This window comes from Pelophylax lessonae (genome assembly GCF_965119305.1).
Source record: "Pelophylax lessonae genome assembly, chromosome: 3".
Taxonomy (NCBI): domain Eukaryota; kingdom Metazoa; phylum Chordata; class Amphibia; order Anura; family Ranidae; genus Pelophylax; species Pelophylax lessonae.
Window position 1 is genome coordinate 107,197,258 of NC_138770.1, and position 26,516 is coordinate 107,223,773.

Below are 26,516 nucleotides of genomic sequence, written 5' to 3' on the forward strand. Positions count from 1 at the left end.
GCTGCAACAGACTACATACATCGTAGAGATACACTACTTTACAGGCACATTCAATGGACGCCCCAGGCACGATATTTGAAGGAATTTTTCATTTTTATAGTTTCCCTTTAAGCCTCATTAAGATCAGTAAATCACTGCTCCTTTTTCAAAACTATCGCTTTTAAAAACTTTTTTTGCATTGCTACATGTTCCCCAGGTCAGTACCCGGACTTCCATACACTTTATTTGGTTAATAATTTGCATTTAAGCCTTAAAAATTAGGCTGTTTGATTTTTTACGTTCGAGTCCCATAGACTTCAATAGAGTTTGGGCAGGTCCACCAAATATGTAGCTGGGTTCCCTCCACTTGGCTGCAGCGCCAACATGCATCAGAGGCCGTAGGAAAGATTTTGTTATGATGGGACTGAGTTTTATACCATCTCGATCACAGTTTGTATCAGCTCTCCTGGACATTGATAGAGTGTCACGTACCTTTTTCCAGAGCCTGACGTGTAGAGGGAGGCCTCTTTTACAGCCCCAGCTCTGGGACCACTGATGCTGTGACAGTGGCTACGAGAGCGTGGCGAGGAATGAGTGCTTGTAAGATGTTTCATCAACCGCGGGTTGCAGGTGGGTCGCCAGAGACAGGTCAGATTGTTGGAACAGCAGATGGCAGCAGAGGCAGCAGACCAAGGACTGAGCAGACAGCAGGTGGTAGGTGCTTGACAGGCAGCTGACAGGTAGCAGGTGCGGAAGGACTGGCAGCACTCAGCAGGTGAAGGACCAGCAGAGACCAGGTAGCGTGCAGAGCAGGACAAGTGGAAAACTGAATGCAAGGTCAGACAAGCCAGTTCAGCAACAGATGGTAAGATACAGGCATGGACAGCAGGCAGAGAATTGTCAGGATACAAGCAGAAGGCAGCGCATAGAATTAGGCAGATGAGCAGGAGGCAGAGCGAATTCAGAGACAGGCCAAGGCCAGGGCAGGTAGCATTCAAGCAAGGTCAGGGCAAGCCAGGTCAAAAACAGAAGTCAACACAGAAACAAATGAAGGGACACGGGTAATAGTTGTAGATCAGACAGTACTGGCTAATAGAACTGCTGCAGTTTAAGTAGTCACGTCAATATTTTATGATACCTCACGTGTGGTGCAGTAACGATTTACATATATATATATGCAGGACCTACATTCGCATTTGTGCGTGAGCACAAGGGGACGAAAGTGCTTTACATTTTTGTAATAATATTTATTCAATTTAAAAAAATTTTGCACGTGTTATTCATTTTTTTAATTCCACTTTATTGCTATCACAAGGGATAAAGAAGGGAGAGAGATCAGGGGTCTATAAATCCCCTGATTCGTCCACTACTGTCCAAGGCAGCCGATCAAACACAGATCAGTTTGATTGACTGCCTCCCTGCCTGGTAACGGCCGGGAAAACAAAGTTTTCAGCAGTGGCAGCCCACTTATGCTGAGTTCTCTGTGTCATGCAAATTTATGAAAACATAGCCAAGTAGTAACTATATTTATTCAAAGGGACTGTAACTTTTAAATGCTCTGCCCAAGACTTGCGCACCTTAGATAAAGCCCCCACAATGATCCCAACACCATACAAACTAAATGCCATATTTCCAGTCTAGGTTTTACCTTTCACATTAGGATTGTATTGCAGTTCTTGTTCTCAGTTAGTCGTCAGCTGAAGTAATGGACTGTGCACTTTGGAATGTTTATATATGTTTTATAATGTTGTTAAAAGCTCACTCCAGGGAGGCTTTGCCCTCATGTACTGCAAAAAATCAAAAGAATTAAGCAATGGTTTGCAAACAACAAGTTTAATATACAGTTCTTTAACGAGCATTACCCTCCCAAAGGTAGGGACAAAAGAAAATAGGATTTTAAAATGTTCCTCCCAGGATCATTTTCATCAAACACAATCATTTATAATCAATAAAACACTATTTATCCAATATGAATCCATTACAAAGGAAGAATCACATTATTTACTGACTTCACAAATGAATACAATAGAGATTTCCCCTGCAATGGGTGAAATTGTTAGGTAGCTGCTGGCACCAAACACAAAGTGTAAGTGTAAAGAAACTAAAAATAAATGTTTTGTAGCGCTATCACTCCTGAGCAATGTGATCTAAACCAAAACCAATAGATGTACTACAGTGCACCTCTCATACTCATTAACCACCATTAACCACTTCCCTACCTGCACCCGTCCTGGGGGCTCGCAGCACGGCGACCAGGGATGCGGCGTGTCCCTTGGGACACAGCCAATCCCGATCAGTGTAAAAAGACAATAAAATAATGGCTTTTTACCATGTGACCGGCTGTGTCCAATCACAGCCAGCCACATGCACTGTCCTCGTGCACACCGCTCGTGCGTGCCCCCAGGGCACGCAGAGCGGCGATCAGGGATGGAGAGTGTCACCCTGACACAGTCCATCCCGATCCGGGTAAAGAGTCAATGAAAAAAAAAACCACGGTAACTAGCTGTTAAAGTGCTCTCCTCCTCACACAACGATCCTGTGTGAGGAGGAGATTGCAGTAACAGCTAGTTACCGATTACAGTTCACACTAAAACACACTTATTGCCCCCCCAATAAAGAGGACCAGTCACTAGCCCATCAAAGGGCCTGTCACTAGCCCATCCCAGTACCTGTCACCAGCCCATCAGGTACTCTGATGACAGGTACTCAGGTACTCTGATGGGCTGGTGACAGGTACTTAAGTACTCTGATGGGCTAGTGACAGGTACTCGGGTACTCTGATGGGCTTGTGACAGGTACTCGGGTACTCTGATGGGCTGGTGACAAGTACTTGGGTACTTTGATGGGCTGGTGACAGGTACTCGGGTACTACGATGACAGGTGCTCAGGTACTCTGATGACAGGTACTCAGATACTCCGGTGACAGGTACTCCTGTACTCTGAGTACCTGTCACCAGCCCATCAGAGTACCCGAGCACCTGTCTCCAGCCCAGAGTACCTGAGCACCTGTCATCAGAGTACCCAAGTATCTCTCTGCAGCCCATCAGAGTACCCGAATAAATGTCATCAGTGTACCCAAGTACCTGTCACCAGCTCATCAGAGTACCCGAGTACCTGTCTTCAGCCCTTCAGAGTACATATTTGCAGCCCATCAGAGTACCTAAGTACCTGTCTCCAGCCCATCAGGGTATCTGAGTACCTATCTGCAGCCCAATAGAGTACCCGAGTACCTGTCTCCTGCCCATCAAAGTACCCGAGTACCTGTCTCCAGCCCATCACAGTACCCGAATACGTCTCGGCAGCCCATCACAGTACCAGAGTACCTCTCTGTAGCCCAGAGTACCCGAGTACTTATCTGCAGACCATCAGAGTACCCGAGTACCTGTCTCCAGCCCGGAGTACCTGTCTCCAGCCCAGAGTACCCAAGTACCTATCTGCAGCCCATCAGATTACCCGACTACCTGTCTCTTGCCCATCGGAGTACCCAAGTACCTCACAGAAGCCCATCAGAGTACCTGAGTACCTTTCTGAAGCTGACCAGTGTACCTAAGTACCTGTCTGCAGCCCATCAGAGTACCTGAGTACCTATCTGCAGCCCATGCCTCATAGATTATGTGTTGAGGTGTTTGCTTTCCAAAATAGGGGCCATTGTGTGGTCGTTCCCATTGTCCTGGTGCTCCAGAGCCTTCAAAAGTGTGATAGGTCATTAGGAAATTATATGTGTCATTTATGCTCCTAGAACACCTGACTGTGCTCCTTGAATGTTGGGCCTCTGTATGTGGCCAGGCTGTGACAAAGTCTCACACATGTGGTATCACCACACTCAGGAGGAGTAGCAGAATGTATTTTAGGGTGTAATTTTTGCTGTGTACATGCTATGTGTTAGAAATATCTTATAAATTGGCAACTTTGTGTAAAAAAATAAAATACGTCTTCATTTTCTTTCCACATTTTCCAAAAACTTGTGGGAAAAAATGACATGTTCAAAAGCCTCATTATGCCTCAGAGAATATACGTTGGGGTGTTTGCTTTCCATAATGGGGTCATTTTGTGGGTAATTCATTTGTCCTGGTGCTCCAGGGCCTTCAAAAATGTGATTGATCGTTAGGAAATGATACAGTATGTGTAATTTATGCTCCTGGAACACCTGATGGTGCTCCTTGCATGTTTGGCCTCTGTATGTGGCCGGGCTGTGTCAAAGTGTGACACACATGTGGTATTGCCATACTCAGGAGGAGTAGCAGAATGTATTTTGGGATGTAATTGCAAGTATGTATATACTGTGTGTGAGAAATAACTTGTTATTATGACAATTTTGTGTAAAAAAAAAAGTATTTCTTCATTTTCCCAAGAATTGTGGGAAAAAATTATAACTTCAAAAAACTCACCATGCCTCTTACTAAATACCCTGTCTACTTTCCAAAAATGGGCCATATTTGTACTGTCCTGACATTTCAGGGCCTCAAGAAATGAGATAGGCCGTTGATCCATTAGGTGTGATTAGGTGTGATCAGTTTTCATTGATTGGCACCATAGCTTGTAGTTGTAGACTCTATAACTTTTACACAGTCTAAATAATATCTACTTATTCGGGTTATATTTACCAAATATACATAGCAGTATAAATTTTGGCTCAAATTTATGAAAAAGAAATTACTTATTGGCTAAATGTTATAATAGAAACTATAACAAAATGTTTTTTTTTTCTACATTTTCACTTTTTTCACTTATATTGCAAACAATAAAAAACCCAGTGATGATTAAATACTACCAAAAAAAAGCTCTATTTGTGTAAAAAAAAAATGATAAAAAACTTGACTGGGTACAGCGTTGCATGACTGAGTAATTATCATTCAAAGTGTGAGAGCACTGAAAGCTGAAAATTGGTCTGGGCAGGAAGGGGGTGAAAGTGCTCTGTATTGAAGTGGTTAATATGGGTGTTCACTTTGTGAAACTCCTTCCATATCAAAAATGTTTTGTTTAAATTGTATGTACATGCACAATACCAGAAGTATATAAATATTACTGTGCTACAAAACCCCTCCTATACATTGACAAAAAATATACACGTAAAATAGACCAAACTTATGTTGAATAAGGTGAACCAATATACCTAATGTCCACATATTCCCAACGTCCACACTCTAATAATATGCAACATCCAAAAACCAATGCTAAATTGCATATAATGGGACTACAAAGCCCCTCTTCTACAATAAAGTGAAAAAAGTCTCCGTACAGTTTTTAATCCACAGAGAGTGCGTAGTGAACTAGTGCGTCCTCACAATATGTGGTTCAGACAGGTATTGACACACCTGTTTCCCCTCCACAATTGATCTCATCAAAATTATTTGACCACTAGATTAAGCAGGCCAGATAGCGCTCAGGACAAAACTTTCCTTTCCTTTAATTCCCAATGGAGTGCAGGCACATTCTTCTTATGACAAAGATGTGCAGAGAAAGGCGCTTCTAAGTGCAGTATGTCAGCAATTTTATTAAAAGGCACTAGTTAAAATCTCTTACAGGATTACAGATTAAACAGGCTCATCAATGTTTGAAGTCCTCCTGAGAAGGTCTTCCCTTTCACTGTTCTGGCCCGCAGCCGCAGGAACCAGGGGTCTGGAGGAACAAGATGGCTGCCACACTTCCTGATACCATGTGGAACACGGATGGCAGAAGTGATATCAGCAAGGGGAGGTGACTAGTTTCAGAGCATGCTCAATTATCTCTGCCCAGCTTGCAAGCTCATTGGCCATTCATGTGATCTGTTCCCCGCCCCTTCTCCCTTTTAAAGCTGGCTCACCACTCTGGAGTTTAGGTCTTTTAGAAGGAGCCTTTGTGCATGCTCCGAAACTAGTCACCTCCCCTTGCTGACATCACTTCCGCCCGCTGTTTCACATGGTTTCAGGAAGTGCGGAAGCCATCTTGCTCCTCCAGACCCTCAGTTCCTATGGCTGCAGGCCAGCACAGTGACAGGGAAGACCATCTCAGGAGGACTTCAGACATTGATGAGCCTGTTTGCTTTGTAATCCTGTAAGTGTTTTTAACCGTTGGCTTTTAATTAAAATTGCTGATGTATTGCACTTACAGTGCCTTGCGAAAGTATTCGGCCCCCTTGAACTTTGCGACCTTTTGCCACATTTCAGGCTTCAAACATAAAGATATAAAACTGTAATATTTTGTGAAGGATCAACAACAAGTGGGACACAATCATGAAGTGGAACGAAATTTATTGGATATTTCAAACTTTGTTAACAAATAATAAACTGAAAAATTGGGCGTGCAAAATTATTCAGCCCCTTTACTTTCAGTGCAGCAAACTCTCTCCTGAAGTTCAGTGAGGATCTCTGAATGATCCAATGTTGACCTAAATGACTAATGATGATAAATAGAATCCACCTGTGTGTAATCAAGTCTCCATATAAATGCACCTGCACTGTGATAGTCTCAGAGGTCCGTTTAAAGCGCAGAGAGCATCATGAAGAACAAGGAACACACCAGGCAGGTCCGGGATACAGTTGTGGAGAAGTTTAAAGCCGGATTTGGATACAAAAAGATTTCCCAAGCTTTAAACATCCAAAGGAGCACTGTGCTAGCGATAATATTGAAATGGAAGGAGTATCAGACCACTGCAAATCTACGAAGACCTGGCCGTCCCTCTAAACTTTCAGCTCATACAAGGAGAAGACTGATCAGAGATGCAGCCAAGAGGCCCGTGATCACTCTGGATGAACTGCAGAGATCTACAGCTGAGGTGGGAGACTCTGTCCATAGGACAACAATCAGTCGTATACTGCACAAATCTGACCTTTATGGAAGAGTGGCAAGAAGAAAGCCATTTCTTAAAGATATCCATAAAAAGTGTTGTTTAAAGTTTGCCACAAGCCACCTGGGAGACACACCAAACATGTGGAAGAAGGTGCTCTGGTCAGATGAAACCAAAATCAAACTTTTTGGCAACAATGCAAAACGTTATGTTTGGCGTAAAAGCAACACAGCTCATCACCCTGAACACACCATACAAACTGTCAAACATGGTGGTGGCAGCATCATGGTTTGGGCCAGTTTTTCTTCAGCAGGGACAGGGAAGATGGTTAAAATTGATGGGAAGATGAATGGAGCCAAATACAGGACCATTCTGGAAGAAAACCTGATGGAGTCTGCAAAAGACCTGAGACTGGGACGGAGATTTGTTTTCCAACAAGAGAATGATCCAAAACATAAAGCAAAATCTACAATGGAATGGTTCACAAATAAACATATCCAGGTGTTAGAATGGCCAAGTCAAAGTCCAGACCTGAATCCAATCGAGAATCCGTGGAAAGAACTGAAAACTGTTCACAAACGCTCTCCATTCAACCTCACTGAGCTCAAGCTGTTTTGCAAGGAGGAATGGGCAAAAATTTCAGTCTCTCGATGTGCAAAACTGATAGAGACATACCCCAAGCGACTTACAGCTGTAATCGCAGCAAAAGGTGGCGCTACAAAGTATTAACTTAAGGGGGCTTAATAATTTTGCATGCCAATTTTTCAGTTTTTTATTTGTTAAAAAAGTTTGAAATATACAATAAATTTCGCTCCACTTCATGATTGTGTCCCACTTATTGTTGATTCTTCACAAAAAATTACAGTTTTATATCTTTATGTTTGAAGCCTGAGATGTGGCAAAAGGTTGCAAAGTTCAAGGGGGTCGAATACTTTCGCAAGGCACTGTAGAACGCCTTTCTCTACATATCTTTATCTATTCAGAGCCTGCTTCTCTCCTGTAAAGCTGGCCATACATTATACAATTTTCTGTACAATTTTCTTGAAATTTACCTTCAACTATGTAGTACAAAGGCCTACCTAACTGGATAAAAGTGAAAGTGTTGTTTAGCTTTGACCTCATATTATGTGGTTTGTGGTAAATCTGAAAATTGTACAAGAAAATTTAACATGTATGGCCAGCCTTAGTGTTGCTCGAGCTTGCTATCCTGCTACCTTTGATGATCATGAAGGTATACAGCACTTGGAGGACCCTTCTAGCAGTAGCGCTCCTACTTACCATTCTCCACAATCTTCCTATGATCAGCTGGAGCTTTCACTAAGATGAATACCCCCTTCATTCCTCCAAACGGAACATGCAGTGATGTATTGAATGAGGGAAACCTCCATAGTGTTATACCAATTATTAGATACATAAAACCATAGAATTGCACTTACAGAAGTAAGACAACAATGGCGCTGTAAGAGCGGTATGCTTTCCATTCCACGTCTTTGCTACAGAAAACTGGAAGCGATACAATCAATCCCACCCAATGCGTTTCAGCAGCATGACTTTATCAGGAGTGGCGCTTTCATGATGATGAAACGTGCTGGGCCATGGACCCCAGGAGCAACATTTGTATATTTTATGTGTCTTTTTTTTGTGTGTATTTTTTATCCATGTATGAGAGGGGTTTTGCAGCACAGTAATATTTATATTCTTTTGCTATTTTGTATAATATTTAAACAAAAGGTTTTTGATACAAAAGGAGTTTCAAAAGGAGATCACACATATTAGTGAGTGTGGGAGGTGCACTGTAGTACATCTATTGACTTTGGTTTAGGTCACATTGTTCAGGAGTGATAGCGCAACTTCATGAATTGTATTAGTCTCATATTTTTTTAGCTATACACAGCATTCAACTATCATCACATTTCACAAATAAACAATCGCTTTCTCAAGATATGCACTGAAGCATGGGCTTGTCCTTCTTGTCCAATTTGAAAACACAGAAAAAAAATCTAAAAACATACAAGCGATACTGTCCACACCCCAGCAGGAGAGTAATGCTTGTTAGAAATATTTCTTCCATCAAAAAGTATATATTAAATGGGCTCCACACCCTCACTTAACCACTTCTGGACCGGAAGATTTTCCCCCTTAATGACTAGGCCATTTTTTGCAATTCGGCACTGCGTTACTTTAACTGACAATTAGAGATGTGCCGTTTTTCGGTAATTCGATATATCGCGGTATTGCATACCCACGGTATTGTTATTGTGGCATTTTTAAAATACCGTGTTTATCTGCTCCTTAAGTCTGACTTGTGAATTGATACATTTCAGTGAGCTGGATGACTCATTCACTCACTCAGCAGTTCACTCACTCAATAGAAACAGCTCTGGTAATATGATCCTAGAGTGAGAGACTTAGCTCCTCCCTGTAACCAATCAGACGGCTCCCACTCAGCACACACCCACATGCTTCTTCCAGGGCTCAGACACAGAAACATTACTAATACAAGCAAGTTTCTGCAGATAGATAGAGTTAGATAGATATTATATATATATTGATAGATAGATAGATAGATAGATAGATAGATAGATAGATAGATAGATAGATAGATAGATAGATAGATAGATAGATAGATAGATAGATAGATAGATAGATAGATAGATAGATAGAGATATACATACATACATGGGCATAGCAGCATATCATATATATATATATATATATATATATATACACACACATACACACACACGCATAGCAGCCCACATTACATTATTATATAGCCATCAAGCAGTGTCTGGCCTACCTGGTGATGACTGGTCCTGGCGCTGAGCTCCGATCCGATGGCCTGGTCTTTAAAGGGGCAAATCCTTGCAGTCCAGAAGTGGTTAAACCTGCAAGAGGACCAGTGTTTTTATCTATTAATGACTTTACTATTGCTTTAGGCCTGGTTCACATGTATGCGGGTTGGGGGCCCACATTTGCACAGGCATAGCAGCCCATTGATTTGAATGGGCCTGAGCTGCTATGCTTGCGCTTTCGGCTGAAAAAAGGTGCATGCAGAATTTAAAAAAAAGGCAGTGGCCGTGAAATCCATCCTGCTTTTGCACCATGCAACTTATCTGCAGTTGCTGCACACGCAAACTGTGTTTTTAAATGCCGTGCCCACATATATAAAAAACGCAGAAAGCTTGCCAGAGCAGGAACTGCAGGTAAGTCGCATGGTGCAAAAGCAGGATGGATTTCAAGGCCACTGAATTTAAAAAAAATGCTGCATGCATCTTTTTTCTGCGGAAAATGAGGGCATAGCAGCCCGTTCAAATCAGTGGTCTGCTATGCCTGTGCAAATGTGGGCCGCCAACCCGCATACATGTGAACCAGGCCTAAAGCAATAGTAAAGTCATTTATAAACAACACCTCCTTCCGGTTTAACCACAAGGATTTGCCCCCTTAATGACCAGGCCATCGGATCGGAGCCGAGCGCCAGGACCAGTCATCACCAGTTAGGCCAGACACTGCTTGATGACCTATTTTAGGCCTGGTTCACAGAGTCTGTACTGACTGACTATATAATAATGTGCAAAAGTGAACCAAAGCCCCTAAATTCAGCAATGAAATTCAAGTGAGGTAGAAATTTAATAATTTAAGTTTAATAATTGAATACCGTGATAATACCGTATACCGTGGCAAAACCTTAATCAATTAATCGCAGCATGAAAATCTGATACCGTCACAAGCCTACTGACAATTGCGCAGTCGTGCGACGCTGTACCCAAATAAAATTGATGTCCTTTTTTTCCCACATAGAATAGAGCTTTCTTTTGGTGGTATTTGATTACCTGTGCGATTTTTTTATTTTTTGCGCTATAAACAAAAAAAGAGCGTCAATTCTGAAAAAAAAAAAAGAAACAACAATATTTTTCACTATCTGTTAGATAACATACCCCCCCCCCCCACCCCAAAATGTAAAAATCAAATTTGTTCATCATTTTAGGCCAATTTGTATTTTGCTACATATTTTTAGTTAAAACAAAATCCCAATAAATGTATTTTGATTGGTTTATTGGATATTTCAAACTTTGTTAACAAATAAAAAACTGAAAAATTGTGCGTGCAAAATTATCCAGCCCCTTTACTTTCAGTGCAGCAAACTCTCTCCTGAAGTTCAGTGAGGATCTCTGAATGATCCAATGTTGACCTAAATGACTAATGATGATAAATAGAATCCACCTGAAACGACCTCTTTATTGTAAATGCCGAAAAATAGGGAAGAAAATTTCCAGGGGTTCCTCCAGTGGAATGAGCGATGGTAGGCTCTCTTGTTCCTCAAAAGAACTAGATGGGTTTCCTCTTTTTCTTTTGAGGAACTAGAGAGCCTACCATCGCTCATTCCACTGGAGGAACCCCTGGAAATTTTCTTCCCTATTTTTCGGCATTTACAATAAACAGGTCGTATGTAAGGTGCGACACCTAGTGGCCACACTGGTGGATGCAACCTTGTTTTTTCACTTATTTGGAACTTTTCTTTATTTGATCATTTGCACAAATATCTTTTCCTAGTAGGAATTCCTTTAATTATTGGTTTAATCTATTTTTACCACAATCTTATATACATTTATTTATTCTCAGCAAAGCACATTTATCACTGGTAATTTGCACTGTACAGTTTTTTTTGTTGTTTGGAATAAAAATCACTGCTTCTCCATTATTCCTGTTTATTTAATGCACAGCACTTTGCACTTTATCACTGCACCTTTGTTCGGTTCAGGATAAGAATTGGTCACTTCTTTCACACCATAACGTCACTTGTGAACTTTATTTTGGATTTATTGAATTTATCTTATTTATTGTGGGTATCACTATTTGTTTTGGTACACCATTTTGGCACTTAGCCACTCACAGGTAGCGCCGTTTCAACCTCTTTGCACTTATCTCATTCTTATAATATGTCAACAAAAGTTAGATTTTATTTACATCATTTACACTTTCAAAATAACAGAAAACAAAAAAAAAATGGGGTCTGCAAAAATGTGGGCACCCTGCAGAGTTAATATCTTGTACTGCCCCCTTTGGCAAGTATCACAGCTTGTAAACACTTTTTGTAGCCAGCCAAGAGTCTTTCAATTCTTGTTTGAGGTATCTTTTTCCCATTCTTCCTTACAAAAGTCTTCAAGTTCTTTGTGATTTCCGGGCTGTCTGTCATGCACTGCTCTTTTAATGTCTATCCATAGATTTTCAATTATGTTGAGGTCAGGAGATTGTGAAGGCCATGGCAAAACCTTCACTTTACGCCTCTTGATGCAATCCCCCGTGGATTTCGAGGTGTGTTTAGGATCATTATCCATTTGTAGAAGCCATCCTCTCTTCAACTTTAGCTTTTTCACAGATGGCATCAAGTTAAAATCCAAAATTTGCTGAAACGTTATTGAATCCATTTTCCTTCTACTTGTGAGATGTTTCCTGTGCCACTGGCTGCAATACAACCCCAAAGCATGATTGATCCACCCCCATGCTTAACAGTTGGACAGAGGTTCTTTTCATTAAATTCTGTGCCCCTTCTTTTCCAAACGTATTATTCCGGTCACAAAGTTCAATTTTAACCTCATCGCTCCACAGAACTTGTCTCCAAAATGCATCAGGCTTGTCTATATGTTCATTTGCAAAGTTCAAACGCTGATTTTTGTGGTGAGGACGTAGAAGAGGTTTTCTTCTGATGACTCTTCCATGAAGACCATATTTGTACAAGTATCTCTTTATAGTGGAATAGTGTACCACAACTCCAGTGTCTGCCAGATCTTTCTGGAGGGATCGTGCCGTCAAACGTGGGTTTTGAATTGTTTTTCTCACAATCCTGCAAGCTGTTCTGTCTGATATTTTTCTTGGTCTTCCAGATCTTGCTTTAACTTCCACTGTTCCTGATGACTGCCATTTCATAATTACATTACGAACAGAGGATATTGACATCTGAAAATGATTTGCTATCTTCTTATAGCCTTCTCCAGCTTTGTGAGCGTCAAGTATTTTCAGTTTCAGTTTTCTAGGCAACTGCTTAGAAGATCCCATGGTGATGATTGTTGGGGCAAGGTCAGATGAGCCTGGGCATTTAAAACCTTTGAGATTGACATCACCTGGTCTTCCCAGACGATGATTGAGAACAATCCATGACACTGGCAGGTCTCAGCCTTGCAAAGGGGGCAGTGCATGCTATAAATTCGGCAGGGTGCCCAAACTTTTACAGATGCCATTTTTTTGTTTTCTGTAATTTTGAAAGTGTCAATGATGGAAATAAAATCTAACTTTTGTTGACATATTATAAGAATGTCTAATCTGTAATTTGATGCCTTTTGGAAATTTTTCCATCTTTCCTTGGCTTCTTTATTCACATTAATACAAATTTTTACCTGGGGTGCCCAAACTTTCGAGCACCACTGTATTTTGAACTTTTTGGATACATTTTTTTTTGGATTATCTATGACGTGATGTGATATTTCTATACTATAAACAGTCTCTATTTCACCTTATCTACTTTGTCCTTAGACATTATCCATTGGTATTCCAACACAGAGGTATCGTTTTCCTCTGTGGGTCCCTGTGAAACAACCTAGTTTCCGTATGGATGCATGTCCGATTTTGGCACTAGTGGATATCCTCATCGCCTGTTAATATTTTGTATTCCATGTCATACTATAAACAGGATAGTTGTCTTAATTGTGTAAGTATGTTGCTGAGCTCATTATGGTTTGATATTTACTTTACTATACTATTGCTAAGGCATAATAAACATGAATTTTTGATATAAATATATGATTACTAATAGTAAATGTTTATGCTTTCAGAAAGTAATTAGTACCCTTTGATACGTCTCTGAAGGACTCAACAAAAATTCTAAGTCCAAAACATGTTAGACGAACTCAACATCTTCACCCTTTAGCCGGTTTATGGTATTCCCTAAGCAGCGGTACATAGTGGGCCCAACATTGTTACCGGTGTATGATGTTCAATGGGTACTTCCATCATTGTTGTTTTTAATAATCACTCATATGATTCTACATCTTTATCTATTTATGGATGTTTTTATCTTTTACATATTGTATAAAAATACTTTTACCTATACTCGTAAGGTTTGTCACATTTAGTCCACGAGGGGTACCAGCACAGGTATTGTGCACCATTCTTTTTCTTTGTTTCCAATTGCTGTTCTTGGGGTGTCAAAAACTGCTACCAGGTTTTCTACAATCCCAGCAATGCCCCTGTGGCATGTATGTGAGCTGCTCAGGGTGCTAGGAAGTGTATTTCTGTGCCTGCTACTGTTAGTAGTGCTGGCTAGGAAGGAGCCCATCCACGCTCCAAACTATGACAAACAAGAGTAAAAGATCAAGAGCCGCAAATCAGAACAAGACCTGCTGTGGGTATACAAGTAGCACTCTCCGCCTGGACCCCCACCAGGCCATTCCCCTAACGCATTTCACTCCACCAACTGGAGCTTACTCATGAAGAAGCAAGCAATGCCCCTGCTATAGTCTAGAACAGTGTTTTTAACCTTTTTTTTATAAAAAAAAAGGTAAAAAAAAATGAAACTAATGGTTTTATATAACTCACCAACATCCACACACGTGAGAGGTGGCATATTATTCCAAGGCAAATACAAAAGCAAATAAACAAGGATGCTGTGCAGGTGCCCGATGTCTTCCTCATCAATCGATGAGGTTATTAGTTATTAGGACACTGGCAGCTGGAAGGTTGTAATGGTGCACAATGAAAACCTGTGGCTTTGTGTAATTACAAAGCAGGCTTTATCCACTTTCTGGCTTGTATATCCGTTTTGAGCAATAATTAGGCATTTTGTCAAGGCACCCCTGAAGAAATCTGAAGGCACCCAGGGCCTTTTTATGTTCCTTCTATGTTATCCTATCTGCCTCCCAATTTTTGTGTGGTATGTCCCACATACTGGAGCACACAGAGGCATTTTTAAAAGATAAATTACATAATCAGTTTCACATATGATAACAGTTTTTACAGTGAAACTTTCTTTTGCATTTAGTGGTGTGATTTGTCTCTCTTTAGTGAACATCTATAGCAGTGATGGCGAACCTTGGCACCCCAGATGTTTTGGAACTACATTTCCCATGATGCTCAACTACAATGCAGAATGCATTAGCATCATGCGAAATGTAGTTCCAAAACATCTGGGGTGCCAAGGTTCGCCATCACTGATCTATAGGATGTTGACACCTGCACATGCTCCAAATGTATGTATTACTGCACATACGTTATTCAAGTGTGAAATGTATCATACCCAGAAAAAGCATGCTTGCTAAAATGCACCCAGCCGGATGTTTGATTTACTGCGGAGTGCTCTGAGGTTTGGTTTACACAAAACGTGTTTTCCAGCACTGCACTGCAATGCACTAACCTCAGCAGACACTGCGGGTGCCATTAGTTGTTAATGGTACCCCCACGCATCTAACAAAAGGGGGTGCATTCATGGTCACTAAACTGCAAGGTACCGCAGTTACCATGTAGCATGGTACAGGGCACTTTTGAAATTCATAGCTGCCATACATTTTGTGTGTTCCAACCTGTTCGGCAGCCCATTAAAATGAATGGACTGCCAAAAACGTGCCGTGCTGAAGTGCATAGGAACGCACAAAGACTGTGCTCTTGGATGAACCTATATGGTGTGAAAGGTCCCTTAAAGTCAGCTGATGGCAGCTTCAGTAAAGCAATTTGTAAGCAGGTTCAAGTGAGGACACAGGGAAGTGTTTGCCTATGCCCCTAAAGGCTGCCAGAGGTATTTGCCTAAACTCGGGAACTGGCATTAGGGAGGCACTTCCCATTATAAGTGACTTTTCCCCCGCAGACTCTGTACATAACTTGTGGAGAGGATATTAGGGTAATTGGCGCTGCCAAATGCTAAATTAAAATGTAAAAGTGTGTCTCATAGATCTAGGTACATTAAAATGTTCCGAAACAGTTATTACTGTAGGTGGTGGTCCCTATAATATAACTAATGGTCTTGATGGTAAGCCACAATAAATATTTGAAGATGTCAATAAATTAATAATAAAAATTGACCATTCATCAATAAATATCACAGATAAATACTTGGTAGCAATACATTAATAAGGCAACCCAATCAATAAAAGCAGTTAAGTATCTCAAAGTTCAAAGGGTAGTGACTCTTAAAACAATTGGTGTGAACACTAGGTGGCAGTGTTGATCAAAATTAAGTAGAGATGTCTGAGTGACTGGAAAGTGCCAAGTGCTATAATTAAGTCACAAATCTAAGTGAAGTGCAAAAAAATGGGTATCTAAGTGAAATCAAATAAATATAGAAACAAGCCAAGTAGTATAAAAATGCATATGATGTGCCAAGTGGATGATAAAAAACAATTAAATAGGTGAATTTATGGTGGTTAAATAAATATGAATATAAATAATAATAAATTAGTCCATATTAAAAGTGAAAAAAAGTCCAAAGCAAAATATATGCTCAATATAATAGTCCAAAAACGTGCAATATGGTGATAGGACGTGCCAAAGAAAATCGCATGGATAGAGGGGGTGTCTCCTGGTGTGGATCAGGATGTGGGTGCTGGGTGAGGGAATTCCGTGCTCCCCTTCCTAAAAAGCCCGCACTCACCAGAGAGCGGCACCCCTACAGGGGTAACCAGCGTTGGATAATTGGGGTAAAACCCCGATGAACCTCGGTGAGCCTCTCCTTTCCTGGTGGGACCAGTGGTATTTCCTCACTCAAATGGTAGGTAATGGGGATGAGCGATGTGCAAATAGGGTAATGAGCAGCGCTCCAGCAAGGATGATGTCCGGGATTATATGGGTAAAGAAACACTCATATAGTGAAGTACCGTAATGTATGTTCTTTTATTAAACAGATAAAATCAAGTACTCACATTTAGAAACCGGATAAAGCGTCTGAAAGAAAGTAGGGACCGCGAACCCCTCGTATAGCGGTATATCCGGACGCCGTGCGCCTCAACGGCCGGATGTGCGTCTCAAGGTGCGGAACTGACGTGCCTACGCTCTACGCGTTTCGTCATAAGACTGACGTCATCAGGAGCAGCTGTTTAATAAAAGAACATACATTACGGTACTTCACTATATGAGTGTTTCTTTACCCATATAATCCCGGACATCATCCTTGCTGGAGCGCTGCTCATTACCCTATTTGCACATCGCTCATCCCCATTACCTACCATTTGAGGGAGGAAATACCACTGGTCCCACCAGGAAAGGAGAGGCTCACCGAGGTTCATCGGGGTTTTACCCCAATTATCCAACGCTGGTTACCCCTGTAGGGGTGCCGCTCTCTGGTGAGTGCGGGCTTTTTAGGAAGGGGAGCACGGAATTCCCTCACCCAGCACCCACATCCTGATCCACACCAGGAGACACCCCCTCTATCCATGCGATTTTCTTTGGCACGTCCTATCACCATATTGCACGTTTTTGGACTATTATATTGAGCATATATTTTGCTTTGGACTTTTTTTCACTTTTAATATGGACTAATTTATTATTATTTATATTCATATTTATTTAACCACCATAAATTCACCTATTTAATTGTTTTTTATCATCCACTTGGCACATCATATGCATTTTTATACTACTTGGCTTGTTTCTATATTTATTTGATTTCACTTAGATACCCATTTTTTTGCACTTCACTTAGATTTGTGACTTAATTATAGCACTTGGCACTTTCCAGTCACTCAGACATCTCTACTTAATTTTGATCAACACTGCCACCTAGTGTTCACACCAATTGTTTTAAGAGTCACTACCCTTTGAACTTTGAGATACTTAACTGCTTTTATTGATTGGGTTGCCTTATTAATGTATTGCTACCAAGTATTTATCTGTGATATTTATTGATGAATGGTCAATTTTTATTATTAATTTATTGACATCTTCAAATATTTATTGTGGCTTACCATCAAGACCATTAGTTATATTATAGGGACCACCACCTACAGTAATAACTGTTTCGGAACATTTTAATGTACCTAGATCTATGAGACACACTTTTACATTTTAATTTAGCATTTGGCAGCGCCAATTACCCTAATATCCTCTCCACTTTCAGATATAGTTTTACTATATTTTTGGGGTAGGCTGCAGCCAACCACACAATTAGATCCATTAGCGCGGAATTCTTTCTTCAATGTACATAACTTGTGCTTTATCTCCCAAGGCCTCACACTCTCCCTTCATGAGTCTCGAGCCTGATCCCTAGGGCGCCCTGTACCACAAATGGACCCAGGTTTGGGTGCTGATTGTAGGGAAGGAACCCAAGCAAATAGACTCCTTTGCTACCAGGGACCTCCATTACCCACTCCAAGCTACCCCAGCTTCCTAGCCGGCTGACTGCTATCTTGCACTAGACGCTAGTACTTTAGTCACTGACAATGGCAACACAACCCCATAAGGGTTAACTCAACTGCATTTGGGACACCTGTACTGCATCTTCTTCATGTAATTTATTTTCCCTTTGGTTTGGCCATATGTGATACATCATCCATACACCCCTCTCTGTGTGTCCTTAAACAAAACTTTAAACCAGGCAGAAATTAGTTAACAACAGAACTCTCTTTTAATGAAAGCAGACTTCAATAACAGCTTCACATTCCATTACAGTTCTGATAGACCTGAATGCTGCATTCAATATTGTTAGTATTTAGCAAATTTATAGTGGCAATGCTACTCTGACCGATGCTAGATCGATGGGGTATACACTATCCAAAAGAAAAGGAGGATGGTAGCGGAGTTGGCAGGGGAACTAAAGGTGACTTGTAGAATAATAATTTCAGAAGGGGCAGTCCCTTGGGATGTTCTTCTGCTGGCTATCATGAGGGCTGTTTCAAAGCATCAATGCACTTTACAACAGTCCCAGTTAACCCGCATGTAGTTAAGGTGCAATATAGGTGCGTTGTAGGCTCGGCACAGGTGCAAGGTAGGTAGATGTATTTCAGATGTGGTAAAGGTTTGATATAATGCAGTATACATTGGGTGTTGATGCAGTCTAGGTTTGGAATAAGTGCGATATAGGGCACAATATGGCTGCAGTATGGATTGGGTACACTCTGCTCTGAGTGGCTCACTCCCTGCTAGCAGTGTCAGCAATAGGCCAACAGCCCTCTCACCAGTCCTGAGGATGCACTTTCCCTGGACAGATTAACAAAAAATGATCTCTTCACTCCTACGGCACAGTGCCTATTGGGATTTGTGGTGTAACCATTAAAGTGTAGTCATTATATGGCTGCTGTCTCAAACTACAACTCCCAGGAATCTCGGCACTGTGCACAGAAGTCTATGGGCTTGCTTGGCTTTAGCAATCCTCCTTCTGGCCAGAGTAGGATGGTGTAGCATAACATCAATATCTCAATAGAGGGAGAGAAGAGTAAGGGGCAATGTCTCCATCTCCATATTGTTTTAGCCAGCACCTGGCTACATAGTTCCCCCGCTAAAACTCTTTGGTCCCCAAAGATGGGACAAATTCCTTGAAGCACATAAGGGGTTGATTTACTAAAACGGAAGAGTGAAAATTCTGGTGCAACTCTGAATATAAATTAATCAGCTTCCAGGTTTTATTGTCAAAGCTTAATTGAACAAACTGAAGTTAGAAGCTGATTGGCTACCATGCACAGCTGCACCACATGTTATTCCCTAGGGTCTCTGCTAAAAGAAATGTATAATGTTTGGTGGGTTATAAGTAATTTTCTAGCAAAAAATGCTGATTTAAACTTGTAAACAAAAAGTGCCAGAAAAAGTCTGGTCTTCAAGTGGTTTAAACAAAAGGTCACAGTTTGCGGTCTAACCTCCTCCGGTTTGCCATATAGTTAATGAGGATAGGGGGGATCGCCTTTCGTTCTTGGAAGAGGTCATATGACTTCACCCCAGTGTCACCGCTTGGGCGCACCCATGATGACGCGCCTCTTTACCCATGTGATTGGATGTGTCCAGACACTGCCAATCACATGTAAACACAGAAGTGACGTTTATCAGAGGAGAGACGATCAGTAGCATCTCCTCGCAGGGGAGACCTGTACAGATAATCAGGGCACTAATCATCAGTGCAGCCCCAACAGTGATGCCAGTCTGTGCCCATCAGTGACACCAATCAGTGCTACCTTTCAGTGCCTATCAATGCCACCTATCAATGTCCAGTGCCGCCTATCAGTGCTCATCAGTGCCCACCAGTGGCGCCTTATCAGTGAACATTAGTGAAGGAGAAAAATTACTCATTTACAATTTTTTTTTTTATTTACTTGTTCATTCTTTTTTTTTTTTGTTTTTTAGCAAAAATTAAAAAGCCCAGCAGTGAATAAATACCACTAAAAGAAAGCTCTATTTGTGTGTCCCTAGTGGATACTATGGGTATAGCATCAAATTAAATGAAGACCGTAAGTGCCCCACGGGAGAAGGGAAGAGATCAAATGAGAATTAAACATTTGTCATTAATTACGTTCAATAAACAGCATATTACATTTATTAGAGAGGAGTCTAACCTTTGTACCTATATCCGACTTTATCCTTCAATTGGGTTAAAATTCTAAACTTTTTTAAAGATAAATCGCTTTAAAGAAGAAATTTGCCAAAAAATGGGGGGGGGGGGACAGAAGAGCATTTACAACAGAGGATATCTCCATGGTGAGACTTCTTGAATCCCTTCAGAGGAGGACAAAGGCCAAAGTCCTAAGAAATTGGATCCGTTTGCAGACGTAAAATGGAAAAGGCCCTTGCAAGAGCTGGAATGTAATGATAATTTAATAATAATACCAGCAGAAAAGGGGGGCAACCTGGTACTGATGGATAGGGGAAAGTACATAATGATCTGCTTGAAATTATTCCAAAAGTCTGAAAACTAATAGTCTCTGGAAATAGGAACCTTATGTAGCCCACCCGTAGGTGCTGGCTGTTGCAATTGTATGGTTCACTCTTACATGTATCTGGTGACACCTCAGACCCGTACCTCGACCACACAAACTCAGGATAAAGTATAATAAGAGCGTTTAATTTCACTAGGCTTAGCAAAGAATAAACAGAAACAACTCCTTATATCCTTAATAAACTTTAACAGGACTCCTCATAGCGGTTAAATGGAATGAGATGGACAAATATATATTTACACAAAAATACGTAACTCTCTAATACTTGTAATAGTCTAGTACCCCTAGCCCGGCTTAACCCATATTTTATATCCTATAGTCTATTCTGTATAGTCCCGTGTTAGACCGGCAGAAGTTGGGGCCCGTCTGAGCTCATTCAACTACTCAAGTAATAGTTTTATAATCCACTGAAAAGAAGAACCCTTCTCCTTTGGATTTTGGTCCTCCGCAATAACACAAAGTCGAAGCAGCAGTCAGTTAGTAATCATTGCAATGTAAAAGACAAAAAAAAATGGTTGCTGTCTCCTTTAAGAGAAAAAAAAGATCCAGGCAGTCTAGCAACAGGAAAATGATCATGTATCAAACCCCTCAAGGATGATAGGTTTCCTCCTTCCTTCTACTGCAGGGATCAGTTTATTTAAATGCACTGTTTGAAGCGAATAGATTTAAACACTTTTACTGACCAGGTAATTATCTCTATCAACTGTGGTCTGTAATTAGATATTTATCTGGAAGGCGGAACGAGCACACCCCAGAGTCTCTGTAAGAAAAGGAAAGCCTTGCTGTATAATAGTGCAGGGGCGAATTTGAATATCATCTCCTACTGTCAGTGCACAACTCACAATTTGACAGGATTCAGCTAACTGTGTTGCGGATCCATGTCCTCCGGTTCAGTCTTTCTCCTTTCAGGCCCAAATACTAGAAATCCAGCCCTCCATCTCTTTAGGAACCCAGAGACACACACACACTTCCTTTCCCTTCCTCATTCACCCTACCTTGTTTTCTTCTCTCTGATCCATGCAAATGTCCTTGAAACACAGCACCATCTTGTGGGTAAAACTACAACAGTCTAGCAGTTTCCTTATTTACTATAAATAGGTCTTTTGCTCTGCACATAAGAATAACACCCAAACCATAGTATTTTGGGATTGCTAGCACTCTCCTAGATAGGTGTTAGGATTAATTTGATTTAGTGCTAACTCACTGTGTTCAGTGGAGCTGTATTTTTGTTTGCTAGGTAAATTTAGCTTGTCTCACTTTAACCAGTGTGGATGTAATCGTGGTGTAAATTTAGTTGTGCTCACTGTATTCAATGCAGCGGCATGTGATTAGTTAGATCTGCTCAGTGTTTCAGCTGCTGCTAGTTTGACTGTTTCTTCTGCATTCCAGAGAACTGGAGAACTCTCTGGAACATAGGTGTGAAGCAATGCAAATAGCAGCATGAATATTTATACAGCCCTGACCAATCCTAGAGGATGGCCCTGAAGCATGCTATGAGTCTATTTAAAGACTCTGAGACACAGAGCTTCTGGGTCTTTACCTGCAGTTCAAGCTGGAGGGTTAGCTGCCCCCCCAGGGCAGTGTTGCGTTGTGCTTGCTGTTTTTGGGGCATCAGGTTGGCAACCCAAGGGCCTAGATGTTGAAGCTACAGAGACTGAGGGGCTGTTTTCTGAAGATATAGTCTCACTGGAGAAAGGTGTTGCATGGATGTTGAAAGGAGGACCCCAACTTTCCCTGGACATTTGTGAGTACAGACTGCTGTGAGAGATCTTTTGGGCTGCTGCCAACCCTCTTGTGCTAGAGAGACAGCTGTGTGTTTGACAAAGGGGACATCAGCTGGTGCCCTTAGTCTATCTAATTCCTTGTGAAGGGACTCTGCTCTTGTTGCTCTAAAACACATGTGTCAAACACAAGGCCCGTGGGCCAAATACAGCCCTCCGGGCCATTTCCTGTGGCCCTTACACTCAGGGGGAGGGGTGGAAGTGAGATTTGAACAGCCTGTAAAAGAGGTCTGATTCCTGCACACTGTGCATAACAAACCTCTAAACCCTGCACTCTGTATGTAGCACACCCAACACTGCACTCTGTACACAGCACACCCCTGAACTCTGCACTCTGTATGTAGCGCACCCCTGAGCTCTGCACATAGCGCATCTCTGAACTTCACACATAATTTCCTGCTAGTCTTTATGGTCCCTTTAGGATCCTCACACTTTTAGTGCAGTTTGGTGGGGGGAGTGGTTGAGTTTAGGCACCTTTTTTCTGAAAAAAGCCCTACATAAACTAATATAATCTTACACATACTACCGGCACTTTGAGGACATCCATAATGCGGATGTGGCCCATAGTATCATTGATTTTGCACCCCTGCTCTAATGGAAGAAGCTTGTGTGCTTTAACCGCTTCTACTACAGAAGAGCTCAGTCTATCTAGTTCTTTGTGAAGGGACTCTGCTCTTGGTGTTCTAAAGAAAGAAGTCTGCTAAAGGTCATTAAAGAGGACAAGGGGGCACTCTAAATCCAGAGGAAAAGAGATTTAATCTCCAAATACAGAAAGGCTTCTTCGCAGTTAGAGCTGTGGAAATGCGTAATAGACTCCCTCAAGAACTGGTTCTGTCCAGCTCAGTAGATTTTTTTAAAAAAAAGTCTGGATTATTTCCTAAATGTACATAATATAACTAGATACTAGCATTTATAGGTAAAGTTGATCCAGGCAATAACCAATTGCCTCTTGAGTGATCAGGAAGATTTTTTTCCCCCTGCTGGTACAAATGGGATCATGCTATGCTGTGGTTTTTTTTTTTTTTTGCCTTCCTCTGGTTTGACTATGGGCATAGGATTGTGTATATAGGATTTTATGGTTTGATTTTCTTCTTTTATTGTGTAGCAACCTCCTAGGTAGGTGCTAGAGAGAGAGAGTATAGTTTTGAATCCTTTCTGCTTACCAGAGGGATTGCTATATTGTTCTCTGCCTACCAGAGATCAGGATCTCCTAGTGAGGTCTGCTAAATGTGCTCAGGTGCAACTCAGTCTGTCTGTAGAGTGTTTCACACTGGTCCAATAGGGAGGCATATTGGACAGTGGGAGGAAACCTGACAAATGAGTGCACAGGCGTTTAGTACAGCCCTGGTGATTTGGCAGAGGAAAATGCCTCAGTGCATGCTGGGATACTGTATAAATTCCAGGAGCACATGTGTTCGGGGTCTTTCAGATGGAGAGCGGGGTCCCGGAGGGAAGGGGTAGCTGTCTCCTCCTCCTCTGTAGAAGTCCTCCTCCTCTGTAGAAGTGCCGTGTGGCCTCAGGTGGTTGACCTGAGGGCCTAAAGAGCTAGAAAGGAACTGAGCCTGGAGGTCCTGTGAAGCTGACTGGAAGAGGAGACCCTGAAGGATCTGATTCTTCAGTACAGTGAGTACAGATCTCTGTCACCAGGCCTAACCTAAGGGGGGGGGCACCCCTGCAGCTAGAAGAGCCAGTGGATGGGTGTCAGTAAAGGGGATGCTAGTGAGTATCTTGAAGAGAATGTAGATCACCAGGTCTATTGCTGGAGATAGAGCAAGGAGATTTAACCCTTTCCATACATGTGGCAGTATGGTTTAAGCAGTGTGACTGCTTTTACAAGCAACCTGGTGTGGCCAAGTGAGAGTTGTCCTTATCCAATGTACATATAATAAATACTAAAAACCAACACCCCTGGACTGTTTATTGAGCAACAAGCCATTGCCAGTAGGGATGAATGTTTGAACTGTAACCTAAGTGACTGTTTGCTGGTAATCCGAGGAGGAACAACAAGTCATCATACAGGGGACTATCCTACGGGGACAGTGCTACAAAAAAAAGAAAACACACCCTAAAAGGTTTTTTTGAGGCAAAGAGTAAATGAGATCATGTGCCTGGCTAAAGGGCAATCTTCTGGAAAAAGAATCTGGGCAATTTCCAGCTGCTCCTTCAGGGGTAGCACTATACTTACACTGAACATCAGTGTCTATATAGATACAGTGCTGAGATCACATGTGTTGAGCCTCCTGTTGTATATAGAAGACTCTAGAGATTTTGTGATCTGCCAATAGGAGAGGACACGATTGGTGGGTCTGGATGTGGGGGCATTAAACATGAATATAAGCCATGATTTTGGCTTAGCAACATGTAGACACTCTTTGGGAAAGAAGAGAGTACATTTCCAGAGACATAGAGGAAATTAAACTATAAACTGGCAGCTGAAGGGCATAGCGATGGGTACTTGTTCTGCAGAGACTTTTGCAAATGTTTTCCTCGGACAGTGGGAGGAAAAAATAGTATTCGCCAAAGAATTAAGGGAATTCACACCCCACATTTCCCTATGGGTAAGTTTCATTTGATGACGTTGTACATCTGTGGCAGGGGTCCAAAGAAAGGTTCAGTGATTTTATGAGAACATTAAATGATAACCAGGTTCTTCTCAAGTGATATCCAGGAGATCAGCCCAGACTTCTTGGATCTGACAATATACAGGGCCGAAAATAGAATGCTACGGATGAAAATCTTTCATAAACTGAAATCTACAAATACGTTTCTTTGTTGGAAGAGTCACCATCCAACCTCCCTGAAGAGGGGGATCCTGGTAGGGCAGTTTGTCAGGGCAAAAAGGAACTACTCTGTTAAAGATGATTTTGAGGAGGAATGTAATGTCCTCTGGAATAGATTCAAAGCAAGGGGATATCCAGATAAAGTCCTCAATTATAGGACAAAAAATAAGAAACAAGATCACCTACAGTATTTGTAGAATATTGGGGCTAGGGATCAAAAGGACCTAATCTAAATTATTGGAGATTACACAATCATACAAAATATATGCAATCTTCCACAAATATTGGCCACTCCTATTACAAGATAAAGATGTACACATCTACTTTCTAAAATAAAGTGAAACATACACACACTCTGAAGGGTGTTTGTGATAATGATTCATGTGTCTCCTAATGCACGTAGTACCCAAATGGCTGGTAATGTTACTTCAGGTGATACGCTGCAGGCAAAGGCTGCAGACCACAATGGTGCTGTTGGCAGCAGATTTGTTAAAAAAGGCCTAAATTGTGTATCAATAATGCTGTTTATGGACTGTACACCTGCTAAATAATTTTTTTATCTATTGTCTCCAAAACAATAAAATATAATGTTTAGTTCATGATAAAACCTGCTTCATCTCACCTTCTTACATTGCAGGCCTAACCAAGTTGCTTATTCACCGTCCAGCCACTATACAGCATTTGTGACTTTTGTCTAATAGATAATACACTCTAAATGTTTATTTTATAAAACCTATTTCATTTCTCTTTCTCTTTTTTTATTTCAGCCTAACCTAAAGGCCCATATACACGATGAGAATATCAGACAATTGATCATCTGTTTTTTGTTTTTTTTTGCATGCTAGTCTCAAATCAAAAATGAAGAGGTTACTCAACCCATGAAAACTCTTGTATGACAGAATACAACTTTGGAAGTGATGTACTGTATTGTATACCTTTTGTATAAATACTTTTTTTGGTTTCAAAGCATGCGCAGTCTTGTTCTTCTGACTTCTATACTGAATTAAAATCGTACGGTCTGGTATCGTACGAGAACATTTTTTGTGTTTGTCCCTTCGGATAATTGGTTTCTGCAAAATAAAACCTGCTTTGTATCTGTCTATTCATTGTCTATTCCAGTGCTCATGTGTTGGGTTCAATGCTAGCCAATTACTACCAAACACAAACTTAAAATCTATATTTTTAATCAGTGAATATGGGGTTATGGTTATGAAGTGTTTTTTGGCACTCTTATTTGACATTTTTTTTAAACATTTAAGGCAATGCAGTGTACGAATGTGAACAAAGAATACATACACTTTAAACTGTT

At 41.2% G+C, this 26,516-nt stretch overlaps 1 protein-coding gene across 1 annotated transcript in view; it reads right to left on the reverse strand.

Moving 5' to 3' along the window:
* LOC309549047 (cytochrome P450 2K1-like) overlaps positions 1-1,764 on the reverse strand; it is a 50,928-nt gene extending 49,164 nt beyond the window's left edge. Inside the window, exon 1 of the mRNA XM_082249009.1 lies at positions 1,628-1,764. The gene's annotated coding sequence lies outside the window, so the exon portion shown is untranslated. The remainder of the gene's footprint in view (positions 1-1,627) is intronic.
* Between the last annotated feature and the right edge of the window lie 24,752 nt (positions 1,765-26,516).